Raw genomic sequence first — 16,076 nt, 5'->3', positions numbered from 1 at the left:
TTAATGTATTCATTTTATCTGAGGTTGGCTTTAATTTTTCAGGTCCTCATCCAGCTGCCTGGGGAAAAGCCTGTCATCAAAACATCATGCCCTCACTTCCAGAAGCCATTTGGTATCCAGGGTTTCAAAAACAGAAAAAAAAAAATGCAAGTCACATTTTATACCGAATGTGGGATAATTTTTTCTTTGCTTTACAGTATGTGCCAAATTTGATTCCTGTGACAATTCATATTGTACAAAGTAAAAGGAAGATTTTCAGCCTGTTCTTTTTTTTCCCTTCCTTCCATATGGCTGATTGATTCATCTCTTACTACAAACTCTTTTCCTCACTAAAATGTGATCTCTGGTGCTTTAAATGAATATATCATTGCTTAAACGGCGCAGTATGGCACGGTGTTTCCATTTCAAAGCACAGGCTATGGAGTCAGAGAGAACTGGGATTAAAATGCAGATCTGACTACTTATTAGCTATAAAACATTGGCTAAATCACTTACATTCTCTGCACCACTATGTCCTTAACAGTAAAATGAGGACAAATCTGAAGTCGCACATTTCTTCCCTTAAGAAGACTCTTCTATGAGCCTTCACATCTCTTAATTATTTTATTTGCCACTTATTTATTTGAAAACAAATATTCATTGCCCTAATTCTGCATTTCAATCATGGCAACAAACAAAAGGGAGAGAGTAGTGATTAAGACTAGGTAGATGTTATATTCATGGAGTTTAATATATACTAGAAAATATGAATGTTGTTCTAAACCTTCACTGAAAACTAGTATTGTGAAAAACTCTGCTTGGATTTCATTTATTACAATAAACACATATTTTAAATATATTTTACATACTTTTTAAAAGATTTATTTATTTTTATTGCAAAGTCAGATATATAGAGAGGAGGAGAGACAGAGAGGAATATCTTCCATTCAATGATTCATTCCCCAAGTGACTGCAATGGCCAGAGCTGTGCCAATCCGAGGACAGGAACCAGGAGCTTCTTCTGGGTCTCCCACGTAGGTGCAGGGTCCCAAGGCTTTGAGCCATCCTCGACTGCTTTCTCAGGCCACAAACAGGGAGCTGGATGGGAAGTGGGGCCACTGGGATTAGAACCGGCAATGCCCATATGGAATCTGAACTTTAGCTGCTAACCCACCTCACTGTGCCTCGATGCTGGGTCTTTCTTGAAATTTTTGAAGTCCTCTCAAAAGGAAGTTAAGTAACTACCCAGCCAGTTCATCATTTAAGGAGAATTTTGGGTATTTCCGTGAAGGAAGAGAATTGGGGGAGGTCAGTTAGTAAGTGATGAATAAGGAATGTGATCTATTATGAGAGACTGGAAGAGGCTGCTATGAGATGTAATACCAGTTAGCTGCATTCATTTATTCATGTGCATACTCATTACTTATTCAGTAAGTACTTACTAAACACTGATGTTATACAAAGTACTATGCTATATTTCAGGGATATTGTTGAGAAAAAAGAAAAGAAATTGGTTGTCTACAAGAGTTTAAAACCCTATTGGTTGTTTTCCCCAACTTCACTCCTAGCACAAAAATTCACAATTGCACACTGATAAAACAGTAAAATGGAAAAGGCTCTTTAAGGTGAATGTACTGGTATTTATTTTATGGGAGAAAAGAAAAAAAAAGAAAAATTTAAAGTTAGGGAAAAGCTTTGGCTGAGAGGAATATGGAGAAGAAAAATTTATGTGTAAAACTTGATAATTTGTCTAGGGAATTTAGTTTGATGCCAGAATGAATTCTAATGAGAATATTACTGAGAAGCATTATTGAGCTTTCTGATTTGGTTGGATGCTGATTCCTTCTAGAATAAATGGTCACATTTTCCCCTAGTATGCAGACTCAATGACAAAGCAGAGCAAGCTACAAAATCTCTGAATTTTGTTATCAGAATCGAATAATATTCTAGTTTCTATTTAGAAAGTCAGAAGAAATCCCCCCTCCCCTTATAGACATTATCTTTTCCTAATGCCGAGAAAAAGATGCTGAGATTTGTTAGTAGCACTTTGTTAACATGTAAATATTACTTTGGCATCCCTACTTATAGCTGCAATAATCAACTTCTGACCTCTTTAAATGAATGTCACAGGGGGATATACAGTTTCGGTTTATCAGAAAAATCTTCAGCTCTGCTTCTTAATAGTTAAATGCCCACTCTTGTTACAATCATCACCTTTTCTAAGCCACAAAGAAATATATCCTGCAATAATTGCAGTAACCACCATTCTGTTTGTATGGCACCTTATCAAATCAAAGTATACACTGCGGCCAGAAAGTACTTTTTAAACGTGTCAACTTAAGAATTACTTTCTGTTTATTTTCGTAAGGAATAAAACAAAATTTCCTTGTGGGCTTGACTAGCATGCCTAATCCATCTCTTGATTAACTTCATCAGTTAAAAATCCTTAATAGTTATTTAAGAAAATTTATTTTGCAAATTTTTTTAGAATAGGTTTGGGCTCACGACAAAACTGATGTAAAGGTGTGGGGAATGCCCTTATATCCCCTGCCTTTAAAAATGCATAACCACCCTCCATCAAATCACAATGGTACGTTTATAATAACTGATAATCCTACATTAACAGGTAGTTAACTCCAACATCTGCAGTATACATTAGGGTTCTTTCTTGATGTAATATGTTGCATGAGTTTGCACAAATGTATGTTCTTACCGCCACTTGATATCGTTATTGCTCTTGATGTTGACCATTCTACATTGGAGCATTTTCAAAAAGCTCATGAAAAACTAGCTAATGAAAAGCTGCGCAGAGATTTAATAGTTTTTGTACAAAAACAGATTTTATCCTTTAAGTTCATTTTCCATGAACTTTAAAAGTTCTGTCATTGTTATGTAATAGTATTCTATTGTTTAAATTTTCATTTCTTTGATGATATAAAATGTGAAATATCTTTTCATTTTTTAATAATGACTTAGAAAACTTGTTCAGTATAGTAACAGCAAAAAATTTCCCTAATGTGAAGAGGGACATGGACATTGAAGTGCATAAAACCCAGAGAAATCAAATCGATGTTATTAGAGAAGATTTTAACCATGATGCCTTATATTCAGACATTCAAAAGTAAAGCGTAAAGATCGTAAAATGTGCAAGAGATGAACATCAGTTTCACTTTAAAGGTTCTCCAATCATACTGGCAGTACATTTCTTCTCAGAAACCATACATGCTACAAGAGCAAGGAGATACATAGTCCAAGTCCTTGCAAATGTGATAAAATAAAATAAAATAAAATGAACTAAAATAAAACCAGAATGCTGTACCCAGCAAAGCTATCCTTCAGAAATGAAAGAGAAATAAAAACCTTTTAAGAAAAACAGAAAAAATTTAATATTTTGTAACCACTTAACCAAGCCTTATTAAAGAATATGCTATATATGGAAATTAAAGAAAATAGTATACTGAAAAATGTGAAGGTGAAAAACCTTCCAATAATACTACAATGGGGACCCAAGGCAGGCAAAGAGAATATTTATGGAAAAAAAATGGCAGAGCAAAGTAATTACAACTTATCAATTACAATGCTAGTGTAAATGGACTGAAATCCCCAAATAAATACACAACCTATTAGAAGGGATTAAAAACAATCACCAACCATATACTGCCTAAAAGAAACTTCTGACCAACAGTTATACACAGACTTAAAGGAAAAATACAAAATGGTACATTCAATTTTAGTGAAAATTTAAAAAAGCAATAGTAGCTATGCTAATATGAGGCAAAAAAGAATTTAAGGCAACAACTATTAAAAGTGACAATGAAGAGCATGGTGGTTGAGGGATCATTCAACAGGAAGACATGACTATAGTAAAAGTATATGTACTTGATGTTATGAAATCCATTTATTTTAAACAAATGTTGGTGATTCTAAACGTAGATATATGTTCCAATATGATAATATTGGGGACACTTTAGTACTCCACTTTCATCAGATCAACAAAAGACATATGCAGGAGCATGAAACAAGATTCCCTAAACCCTATATAAAAAAAAAGTCAACTCACAGTCAATCAGGGATCTGATTCTTAGACCTGGAACCATAATATAGTAGGGGAATAATACGGGTGAAATAACACAAGATATTTACATAAGCAAAAATTTGATGGATAAGACAACAGAAGCATAATTTGTAAAGGTAAAGCATAGACAAATGAGATTATGTCAAGCTAAGAAGTCTCTGTATAACAAATGAAACCCTAAACAAAGTCAAGATATAACCAACAGAATGCTAGGAAGTATTTGCAAGATATATCTGATAAAGGATTAGTATTGTATCCCAAATGTATAAAGAGCTCAAGAAACTCAATAACAACAAAATAAATGATCTAGTTAAGAAATGAGCAAAAGATATGAACGGGCATTTTTCAAAGGATGAATTATAAATGGCCAGCAAACACATAAAAAATTACTCAGGATCACTAACTATTATAAAACACAAATAACGACTACATTGAGGTTTCACATCACCACAGTTAGTCTGACTGTCATTCAAAAATCAAAAAGTAACAACTGTTGGTAAGGATGTGGAGAATAAGTTACCTTAATACACTGAGGGAATGTAAACACATACAACAAGACAGAATGTGTATGCTTCAGAAAGAGGAAATAGATATACCACATTACCTGGGCAGCCCACTACTGTGAATTTATCCAAAGAGTGTGAAATCAACAAATAAAAGTACTATCTATCCAATCCTGTTTGCAGCATATAATTCGCAATAGCTAATACATGAAATCTACCCAGATGTCTAATAGTTGATTACTAGAAAAGGAAGATGAGATTATGAACACACACACACACACACACACACACACACACACACACACACACACACGAATTATTACCCAGCCATAAGAAAAACAAATGAAGTGTTTTGCAACAAAATGAATATAACTATATACCGTTATATTTAGTAGCATAAGCCAGTTTCAAAAACAACAATGTAATGTTTTCTTTAACCAGCTGTAGCACAGATTACAAAATAACCCTACTCTGATGTACACTGTGATAAACTGACATCCAGTTCTTTGACTGATGGCTGTAACCATTGGTACACCTGCTGAACAGTAGTGATCTACATTTTTAAAGGTTTATTTATATTTATTAGAAAAGCAGATATACAGAGAGGAGAGACACAGAGAATGATCTTCCATCCTCTGGTTCATTCCCTAGTTGGACACAACTGCCAGAGCTAAGCTGATCCAAAGCCAGGAGCCAGAAGCTTCTTTTGGGTCTCCTGCATACATGCAGGGTCCCAAGGTTTTGGGGCATCCTCTACTGCTTTCCCAGGTTACAAGCAGGGAGATGGATGGGAACTGGAGTAGCTGGGATATGAAATAGTGAACATATGGGGATCCTGGCACAACAAGGTGTGGACTTTAGCTACTAGGCTATTGTACCTAGTCCTATCTGCATTATTTATATGGAGCTCTTAATTTAGAGGAGCACTGGAACTGAGATCACAGAGTAAACTGAAAGCATGATATCACGCAAAAATTAAAAGAAAGAAAGAAATAGCAGGGAGGGAGAGAGTATCACTGTATCCTTGTAATGTTGTCTATGAAACTCCTGAAGCCTGTTCTTCAATAATAAATGAAAATGAATAAAAACTTAGCTCATTAAAGTATTTCCTGTTGTTTACTTTTTAGTATATGTGTATTTTTTCTGGAGCTCATGCTTTATCAGGTGTGTGTTTGCAGATATTTTCTTTCAGTCTGTAGTTTGTTTCCTTAATCTTTGGACAGTGTCTCCTATAAAGCGCAAACAACAACAACCAAAAGGACAAATGACTTTTTTTTTAAAATAAAAAAATCCAAGACCTACCTTCTTTTGTTGTTTTTTGTGTTAAAAGATTGTTATCTAATAATCGTGTTCTTTATTAGATACAGGGTTACTGATATTGTGTATTATCTGTGTTTTTTATAATATTTGAAGAATTTTTCTATTTTATTTGTTAGCAAATTTCTGAGCATGAAATTACTCATAATACTAATTTATTACATTTTTAAAAAAGATTTATTTATTTTGATTGCGAAGTCAGATATACAGAGAGGGGGAGAGATACAGGAGGAGATCTTCCGTCCGATGCTTCACTCCCCAAGCAGCCGCAATGGCTGGAGGTGAGCCAATCCAAAGCCAGAAGCCTGGAGCCTCTTCCGGGTCTCCCATGTGGTGCAGGGTCCCAAGGCTGTGGGCTGTCCTTGACTGCTTTCCCAGGCCACAAGCAGTTAGCTGGATGAGAAATGGAGCTGCCAGGATTAGAACTGATGCCTATATGGGATCCAGGCATGTTCAAGGCAAGGGCTTTAGCCTCTAGGCCATTGTGCCAGGACCCTACACTTTTATTTTTATGGCAAAAGCACAATATATCAGCCATTTTGAAGCAAAAAAGTCACCTTGCCATTATTTGTGTTAACAGGACACAAACATTGACAGTATCTTTGTCAGGCCTGGTGCAATAGCCTAGTGGTTGCAGTCCTTCTCTGGGAAATGCCAGGATGGAAGACCTTTTTCTCTGCCACTCTTTCATTCTGTAAATCTGAGTTTACAATTAACAAAATAAATAAATAATAATTCTAAAAAAATAGTAGATGTGTCTTGAGGTCTCCTAATACCTACAGAATCGTATCATGGAAGAAAATAACAATTATATAGTTTAAAAAAAAACTGTAGATAGCTACAAAATGAATTTTCTTTGATAGTATATTGGGTTTTATAATTACAAAAGAATGTGAATGGTGTAATATGTCATCATATATAGCATATCACAAGTAAAACAAGGGTGAACCGTAATAAGATTTTCTTCAACAAACAATGGAAATTACCTATATTTTTATATCTAATTAGTAAGCGCATTATTTTTTCCACTCTAAAGGGTTTAATAAATATTTGCTGAATGTGTTGGCTAGGAAAAAGGTGAGACGAGTTTTACCCTCTCAGCTTGATGTCAAGTATAATTGGAATTTATGTGGGGGAAATGTGGCTTAAAAAATCATTCATATTTGGGGTCTATGTGGTGGCCTAGCGACTAAAGTCCTCGCCTTAAACATGCCCGGATCGGGCCCGGCGCGGTGGCACAAGTGGTTAAGGTCCTCGCCTAGCACGCCCCGGGATCCCATATGGGCGCCGGTTCTAATCCCGGCAGCCCCGCTTCCCTTCCAGCTCCCTGCCTGTGGCCCGGGAAAGCAGTCGAGGACGGCCCAAAGCTTTGGGAACCTGCACCCGCATGGGAGACCCAGAAGAGGCTCCTGGGTTTGGATCGGCATAGTATCGGCCTGTTGCGCTCACTTGGGGAGTGAATCATCGGACGGAAGATCTTCCTCTCTGTCTCTCCTCTCTGTATATCCGCCTTTCCAATAAAAACATAATAAAAATAAATCTTTAAACATGCCGGGATCACATATGGCCACCGGTTCTAATACCGGCAGCTCCACTTCCCATCCAGCTCCCTGCTTGTGGCCTGGGAAAGCAGTTAAGTGCAGCCCAAAGCCTTGGGACCCTGCACCTGCGTGGGAGACCCGGAAGAGCTCCTGGTTCCCAGCTTCGGATCGGCACAGCACCGGCTCTTGCAATTACTTGGGGAGTGAACATCGGACAGATCTTTCTCTCTATCTCTCCTCTTCTCTGTATATCTGACTTTCCAATAAAAATAAATAAATCTTTTTAAAAAATCCTTCATATTTGGTAAATAAGTACATATATTCAGGAGTTAACAAGGCAAGTAACTAAGCAGAAAATATTGGCACCAGAAAAAAGAGTCAAGACTTGCTTGACTCTATGGCGAAATGTCAATGGCAAAATGGAATTTTAAAAAACAATAAAAAAATATTTATATGGAATCATTACATTTCTGACCCAACTCAGTTTGAGACAGGTGCAGAGATGCACTATAAGAAACTATGCCTTTCTCTCTTTATGTTCAGATGTCCTGTTTTCCAATAATAATTATGAATGCATTACAAATGAGTCATTAATCTATTAGTATTTAGGTTTAGGATTAGTTTTAGTTTCTAAAGGTACAAAGTTGAGCTTTGTTTCTTTGTCTCACAATGCTTACTTTTAAACTGAAGGGACTTCCAATTACACGATGTAGTTTTCAGTAACTATTTTATGTTCTCTGATCAGTGAAAATATTTGTTCAGTATTTGTAGTGCAGCATACCCTAGCCATCATTTCTTGAACTGTGATTCTTTTGTTATTTCTCTTTTCAAATCTTTTTTTGAAGTTTAGTAAACAGAACTGTTGTGGTATTGCAGTTGTAGCCCAGTCTATCATTGTCAGAGTGACTTCTGCTGTGCATAGATCTTCAAATTGATATACACTACAAAGGCATATTTTCCAGAACTATGAGATCTTCTATATTGTAACCAAAAATTGACTTCTCAAGTTCTTTCTTTCATGGTGTCTGCTTTTATAGTGGCTCAGTCTACCATGGCTATCGTAATATGCAGAGTTGTATACATTTCTCCATTCTTTCATCCGATTAGCTGTCTTTCAATCCTCTTGCTCAAACTATATTCCAATTTGCCATGCAGAAATCTGCTTTGTGTCCAATTTTTGTAAAACATATTTAACATCTTGAACAACCTCAAGTTGAATATAAGGGCCTTTTGTTGAGCAGTTTGATTTTAGAAATTAAGTGGAGTACACACACTAAGTATAGGACCATGATGATGAAACGCACTCTGTATTTCTATGGATTGAATGTCATCTGCCATGTTCCCAGCTAACAGATGTGTTTAGGAAGTACCGATGGTAGGGTGCAACAGTGGCCTAAGTTTTGGCCAGGGACATCAGCTTGTTCAGTAAACTTACCTCAGCTAAATCTCAAACACACACACACACACACACACACACACACACACACACGAAAAGAGACGTCTTCTTTTACTATGGCAACTCTAAATTTTTTTTAGACGTTTATTCGAAAGATAGGGCACCCAAGACGGTTGGATGGAGAGAGTTGACAAAGACAGATAGGCAGAGAAAGAGGGAGGATATCCTCCATTTACTGGCTCACTCCTGTAACAGACAAGTCTGGACCAGTGCAAAACCAGCCATCATGCAAATCTCCCACAGAGGCCACAGTTTGGGGGCTGCCTTCTGCTGCCTACCTGGGTGGACAAGCACCAAACTGAAGAAGAGTAGCTAGGACTGAAACTGGCATTCCGTTGTGGGATAACAGCATTGTAAGCAGCAGCTTAACATGTTGTAGCACAACACTGGCTCCCTTTTATTACTGTCTTTGATTTTTTTTAAGTACTTATTTATTTTGAAACAGTTAAAAAGAGAGAAAGAAAAGCAGAAAGAACAAAATCTTCCATCTACTGGTTCGCTCTCCAGACTGCCACAACAGCCAGGGCGGGACCAGTTTGAAACCTGGGGTGAAGAACTTCATCCAGGTCTCCCAGGTGGGCAGCAGCTTCCCAAGCGCTTAGGCCACCTTCTGCTCTCTTTCCAGGCCTTTAATAGGGAGCTAAGCCACGAGTGGAACAGGCAGCACACAAACAGCTGCCTGTTTATGGCTGCTATCACAGGCCTCAGCCTCACCCGCTATGTCACAATGCTGGCCCCAACCCTTCCGTTATGTTTCCAAATTCTCTGCCATCTGTTGTTTTCTCCTCTTCATTTCAAATATCACTTTTTAATTAGGTAATATTTCCGTTTTTCTTTTTTAACTGTGGTAGAAATGCATAATTCCTATTGAGCTTCTTGATCAACTTCTGATTTTCTATTTTCTTTTTCACTGGTTTCTGCCCCTTAGTTTTCAATTTATCATTATTTCTAATTAATTGCAGAAACATGTAGAACTTGTATACTTTCTATTCTTTTACATTTGCTAAAGTGTGCTTATCGTCTAAATTTTGGTCCACCTTGGTGAATATCTTAGGTAAACTTGAAAAATAAGTGTTCTACTGTTTTTTTTTTTTGTCTGTGCCATACAGAAGGTTTATTGAAGTGATATAACTTCAGAACAGATATGTAACTAAAGTATTTTTTTTAATTGTTAGTAGCATTGTATTATGTGAAACAGTTTTATAGGTACTGGGATTCTACTGTTAATAAAGTAGTTAACACATATACATTACATCTAGTTGGTTAACAATACTGAATTCAGTTATGTTCTTATTAGCTGCCTGCTGAATTTGTCCGTATGTGGTATGGTGCATTGCATTTTTCAGCCACGACAATGGGTGCGTTGGTTTCTGCTTGTCATTCTATCATATAGTGCTTTACGTATGTTGATGCACTGTTGTTTTGTGCATAAGTGTTAAAGTTAGCTGTGATTTATAGAGAATTGATCTGCTTGATCATTATGTGTTTTCTATTTCTTTGATCAAGTTCTTTGTATTTCTTAACTTTAAATTGTCCAGACACAAAGACTTAATTTTAAGCTTGATTTACTCCCTAACCACCTGCAACAGCCAGAGCTGTACTGATCCGAAGCCAGGAGCTCATAACTTCTTCTTGGTCTCCCACGTGGGAACAGGATCCCAAGATTTTGGGCTGTCCTTGACTGTATTCCAGGCCACAAGCAGGGGGATGGATGGGAAGTGTGACCACTGGGATTAGAACTGGCACCCATATGGGTTCCAGGTGCATGTAAGGTAAGGACTTTATCTGCGAGGCTACAGCTCCAGGCCCAGTAGCTCTAATTTTTGAGAGCCAATTCTAATGTTCTGTAGAATTCTGATAGGATTAACATGCGATCTTATCTGAACCCTGCAGTTAAGATTTATAAATATTAAATAATGCTATAATGAAAAGCAATAGTCACCTTTACTTTTAGAGAAATAATATTATGCCTGAAATATTGAATCTCAATACAGACTTAAGATATAAATTCTGTATGCTTACACTGATGCTCTCTTAGATCTTGGTTATTTTTTAAACTCTATTGTCCAAATATATAAAATGAGAATAATGGTAGTACTTATTTCACAGTAAATTTATGAATACTAAATTGTGTGGTCTGTGTAAATATTCAAATCAAGCCTTACACAAAATACATTCTTAAAAAGTGTCAGATGCTGCATTCATTTTCCCTCATTGTACATTGGCTAGAGCACAGGCTTGGATGGCCTTGGTTTTTACTGTTGGGATTGTTCCTTAGAGACTGAGAAAATACTCTTAGAACTTCAATTTCCTCATTTATAGAAGGGAAAATAATGAAATGTCTCCCTGAAACCTTACTTTTAAAACATAAATAATTTCTATATTACTTCTCTATCAAGTTTTTGACTACCTGTCACCTCCACAGATTGAATTCCCAAACTTCCTTCACTTCTCATTTTCTCTGACTATTCAAAAGTAATCATTCCATTTCTTTTGCATCATTCTTACTCCATTTATCAACCTCTATAATATTTCAGCCTTTTTTTCCTTACTTCCTCTTAAAGTCCTCATTCCACATTCTTTCCTATGTCCCAGTTTTTCTCCTATCAGGCTTGTGCTTTTGTGACTTGTAATCATTAGGCTCTTGAATATGTATAACCCTCAAAACCTTACTTTCCCTTGTCTGTCTCTTAGCCCATTCAAATTCATGAATTCTCTTTCTCCTTGATAATTAAATCTTTATTTCACTGTACCCATATGAAAAATTTCCAAATCTGGTAGACTGAACAAGAATCTGTCCAAAGATGCTAAACTTCTACTCAAAAAAAAAAAAAAACAAAAGCTAGTGATAAGCTATGGTACTAATAAAAGTGACTTATTATTTCTTGAGATTGGTAGATTGTGAATACAGTGTCCCTATAGGGGGGAACTAGAAGGAGGAAAGTACAAAGAATGAGAAAGAAAAATAGGATCATGCTCTCGTGTTACATAAGTATAAGCCAAAGGAAGTGACTAGTGTCAGCAAACTCAATCAGGAAGAATGGATTCTGTGTAATACCCCAATAATATTATCCTGGTGAATACCTTCATTTTAGTCCCAGACGATTTATTTAATACTTCTCACTTCCATATTTCTAGAAGTCATATTCCAGGCCAATAAATTTGCAGTGATTTGTGATGGTAGCAATAAGAAAAATGAGTGCAGCAAGCATGCCTGATGTTCGACCCTGCGTGTGGCTTTACTCAAGCTGAGATTCCTCCTATATGAAAAAGACACAGTGAAAATGAGCAATTAAGACAGTGTGGTAGAATCTCACGTCTAGCTAGCTGGTAGCAACCTTGTCTTCTCACCATAAATAATTTGAAAGGATGGACCCAATATATTCACAACTGTTTTCAGGCGTTGCAACATTGGCATCTCAGCAATGTGATCCTTCAGGGAAAGGAAACAAATGAAGTGTGTTACGTGTTTGTCTTTTAGACATTATCTGGACCATAGTAGAGGGAGTACAGCCTGAGAAAATTACGGTTATTTATCACTTAAAGAAGAGATACATTTTGAGAAATGTGTTGCTAGGCAATTTCATATTTATGAGAACATTGTAACATGTACATTAAACAAACTATGTAGCTGTAGCACCACTGGAAGACTTAATCTTTAGGGCCATCCTGACATACACAGTTGGCAGTTGACGTAAATGATGTTATATGGAACATGGCCCTCCTAATAGGCTTTTTGAGTTTGACTCAAATATTAAAATTTGACTGACTGAGAATTGTTAAAAAAAGAAATCTGTCTTGAAGAACAGAAGTAGAAATTTGTGGAGAGAGTGCTCATGAAGCTTTTCTTAAAAATTTGCTTAGTTAGGCACAGTGATAAACAGGGAGTGTTTATATATATATATATAAACACACACATATCTTCCATCTGTTGTATATATGTACATATATCTTACATTTGTTGATTCATGTATTAAAAGACCTCAAACTGAAAAAAAAAAAACCTTCATACAGAATATGGGCCTTTAAAACAGAGGCTTTACCTACTGTACCACATTGCCCACCCCTATTTTTTTAAATTATATTTTAGGTTGCATGTGTATAGGGGAAAATGGTATAATGTGGAACAAAGAAGAATGTTTTCTTCATTCTTATAAGAAGAACAATTCTGAGCTACATTCAGGCAAAATAGTGATTGACAGTATGGCTAATGTAGCCTTAAAGTTATACCTACTCAAACTTAGGTTAATGAAATTTATAAACAAGTCTTTAAAGAATTAAGTCCACTTCACATTCAGTTAGAATAAAGCCTAACACTGCCTTTTGTGATGAACACATCTGTCCTCACCCATGATGCATGTTAGATTTCCAGAAATTTTTCTTGGTAAGTATCGCATGAAAAATCTCCTCCTGTATAATATATACTTTCCTTGTTCCAAATCGCTCCATTTCTCTCACTGGAAAACCTAAAAGTTCCTTCTTATACCAATCTACTGCTTATATCTGTGTACTGGAATTTCTTTCATTCACATTTAATGGAGATCATGCAGTATTTCTGTTTCTGGTTGATCTCAGTGTATCTTCCATGCTCATCATTCATGCTGTTGCAGACACCCAGTTTTCTTTCAAAAGTTCATGTAAATCGAATTAGATGATTTTGGGGGCAAAAAAGAAAATTGAAATTACCTAACACACATACATACACATCTCCAACTTTCCTTAGGCCTAAATTTAGGCCTAAAATCGTGTTGATGTAAACAGGTTGTTTCTATGTCCTGGCTACCGTAAATAATGTTGCAACAAATATAGAGGTGTAGATAACTTTTTTTTTAAGATACTGATATGTATGAATACATATATACATATATGTACACGGAAATGTAGTTGCTCAAATTAGTGTTAGCTATACTTTTAATTTTTAAAGAATCTGTGAACCATCTTTTGTTCTGATTGTCCCAATTGACACTCTTACCAGCAGTGAACAAGAGCTCATTTTCTTCTGCACCTTAATCAGCACCTGTTATTGCTCGATAGCAGACATACTAGTAGGTGTGAGGTGATGTGTGATTATACTTTTTAGTTTACTTTGTCCTAATGGTTATTGACGTTAAACATCTGTTCTTATTTCTGATACGCATTTTTTTTGTCATTTTTTTAAGAATACTCAGTTTCTTTGCGGATGTTATCCACTAAAATAATTTGAACAGTAGAAATTAGAAAAAAATTACTGTTCTTCAAAAGCATAGATAAGGAATATAAACATTAATCAAAATTCCAAATGTCAGTTTTTCTCGTATAATTTTTTTTTTACTCTATATGGAAGTTGCCACAAATGAGAAAGCACATTGTATTTGCCGTTTTGCAATTGGCTTATTTCACCAGGCATAACAGTTTCCATTTGCATCCATTTGTTGCAAAAGATGGGATTATATTTTTTTCACAGCTAAGTAGAATTCAGTGGTGTATATATTCCATAATTTCTTTATTCAGTGTTTACCCTGATAGACATTACGTGTGGTTGCTCATTTCAGCTATTGTAAGTTGAGCTGCTATAATTCAGATAACGCTTTCATATGGTTATGTTTTCTTTGGCTAAGTTCTCAGGAGTGGAATGGCTGTGGGTATATTTTCAGATTTCTGGGAATTGAGAGTCATTCATAATGGTTAATGAGTTCATATTTCTATCAACGGTGTTTTAGTGTACCTTTCCCCCACATTCTTGCCAGCATTTACTTTTTTGGTGGCGGGGGAGGGTATAGCTATCCTAACTGGGATAAGGTGAATCTTCAGTGTCATTTTTGTTTTTCATTTCCCCAATACTGGCTATCGTAACATCTTTTCATGTATTTGTTGGCCATTTGTGTTCCATCCTTTAAAAAATTCCTGTTGGGCCCGACGCGATAGTGTAGTGGCTAAAGTCCTTGCCTTGAACGCTCCGGGATCCCATATGGGCACTGGTTCTAATGCCAGCAGCTCCACTTCCCATCCAGCTCCCTGCCTGTGGCCTGGGAAAGCAGTCGAGGACGGCCCAAAGCTTTGGGACCCTGCACCGTGTGGGAGACCCGAAAGAGGCTCCTGGCTCCTGGCTCCTGGCTTTGGATCTGCATGGCACTAGCTGTTGCGGTCACTTGGGGTGTGAACCATTGGATGGAAGATCTTTCTCTCTGTCTCTCCTTTCTGTATATCCACCTTTCCAATAAAAAAAAAAAAGTCTTATCAAAAAATTCGTATTAATATTCTTATCTCATTTCTTACTAGGTTGTGTGTTTTCTTGTTATTGAATTTTTTGAGCTCCTTACATATCCCCAATATTGCTCCTAAATCAGATGAGTAGTTTACAGATAATTCCTCCCATTCTATCGATTTCATATGGACTTTATTGAGTGTTTCATTTGATGGGCCAACACCTTTTATCTTGAGGTAATCCAGCGCATCTTTTGTTGCTTTTATTGCCTGTGCTTCAGGCATCAGATTCAAGAAATATTTGCATTTGCCAAGTGTTTCTCCCATGTTTTCCTAAAGCAATTTGGTGGTTTCATGTCTTATATTTATATTTCTGATTCAACCCATGTGGGTTTTTTATAGGGTGTGAGGTAATAGTCTTGTTTCAAACGTCTGTATGTCTTCACAGCACCATTTGTAGAAATGACTGTCTTTTTTTTTAAGATTTATTTATTTATTGGAAAGTCAGATATACAGAGAGGAGGAGAGACAGAGAGGAAGATCTTCCATGCGATAATTCACTCCCCAAGTGAGCGCAACGGCCGATGCTATGCCAATCCAAAGCCAGGAGCCAGGAACTTGTTCCGGGTCTCCCACGTGGGGTGCAGGGTCCCAAAGCTTTGGGCCGTCCTTGACTGCTTTCCCAGGCCACAGGCAGGGAGCTGGATGGGAAGTGGAGCTGCTGGCATTAGAACCGGCACCCGTATGACTGTCCTTTCTGTAGGCATTGATTTAAGTTTGTTTGTCAGAGATTAGTTGACTATAGATGTGTGGATTAATTTTTGAGCTTTCTACTATATTTTATTTGTATAAATGCCTATGGTTACTCCAATGGCTGTTTTGATTACTATTTCATTGAAATATGTGTTGAAATCTGGTATTGTGCTATGTCCAATTCTATTTTCATTATTTAGGATTGCTGTTGCTGTTTGGAATCTCTAGTAGTTCCATATGAATTTTAGGGTTGTTGACTGGGCATTAAA

This window comes from Ochotona curzoniae, unplaced genomic scaffold (assembly GCF_017591425.1).
Source record: "Ochotona curzoniae isolate NIBS_2020 unplaced genomic scaffold, NIBS_Ocur_1.0 scaffold_1037, whole genome shotgun sequence".
Lineage (NCBI taxonomy): Eukaryota > Metazoa > Chordata > Mammalia > Lagomorpha > Ochotonidae > Ochotona > Ochotona curzoniae.
Note: the sequence above shows the minus strand (reverse complement) of the source record.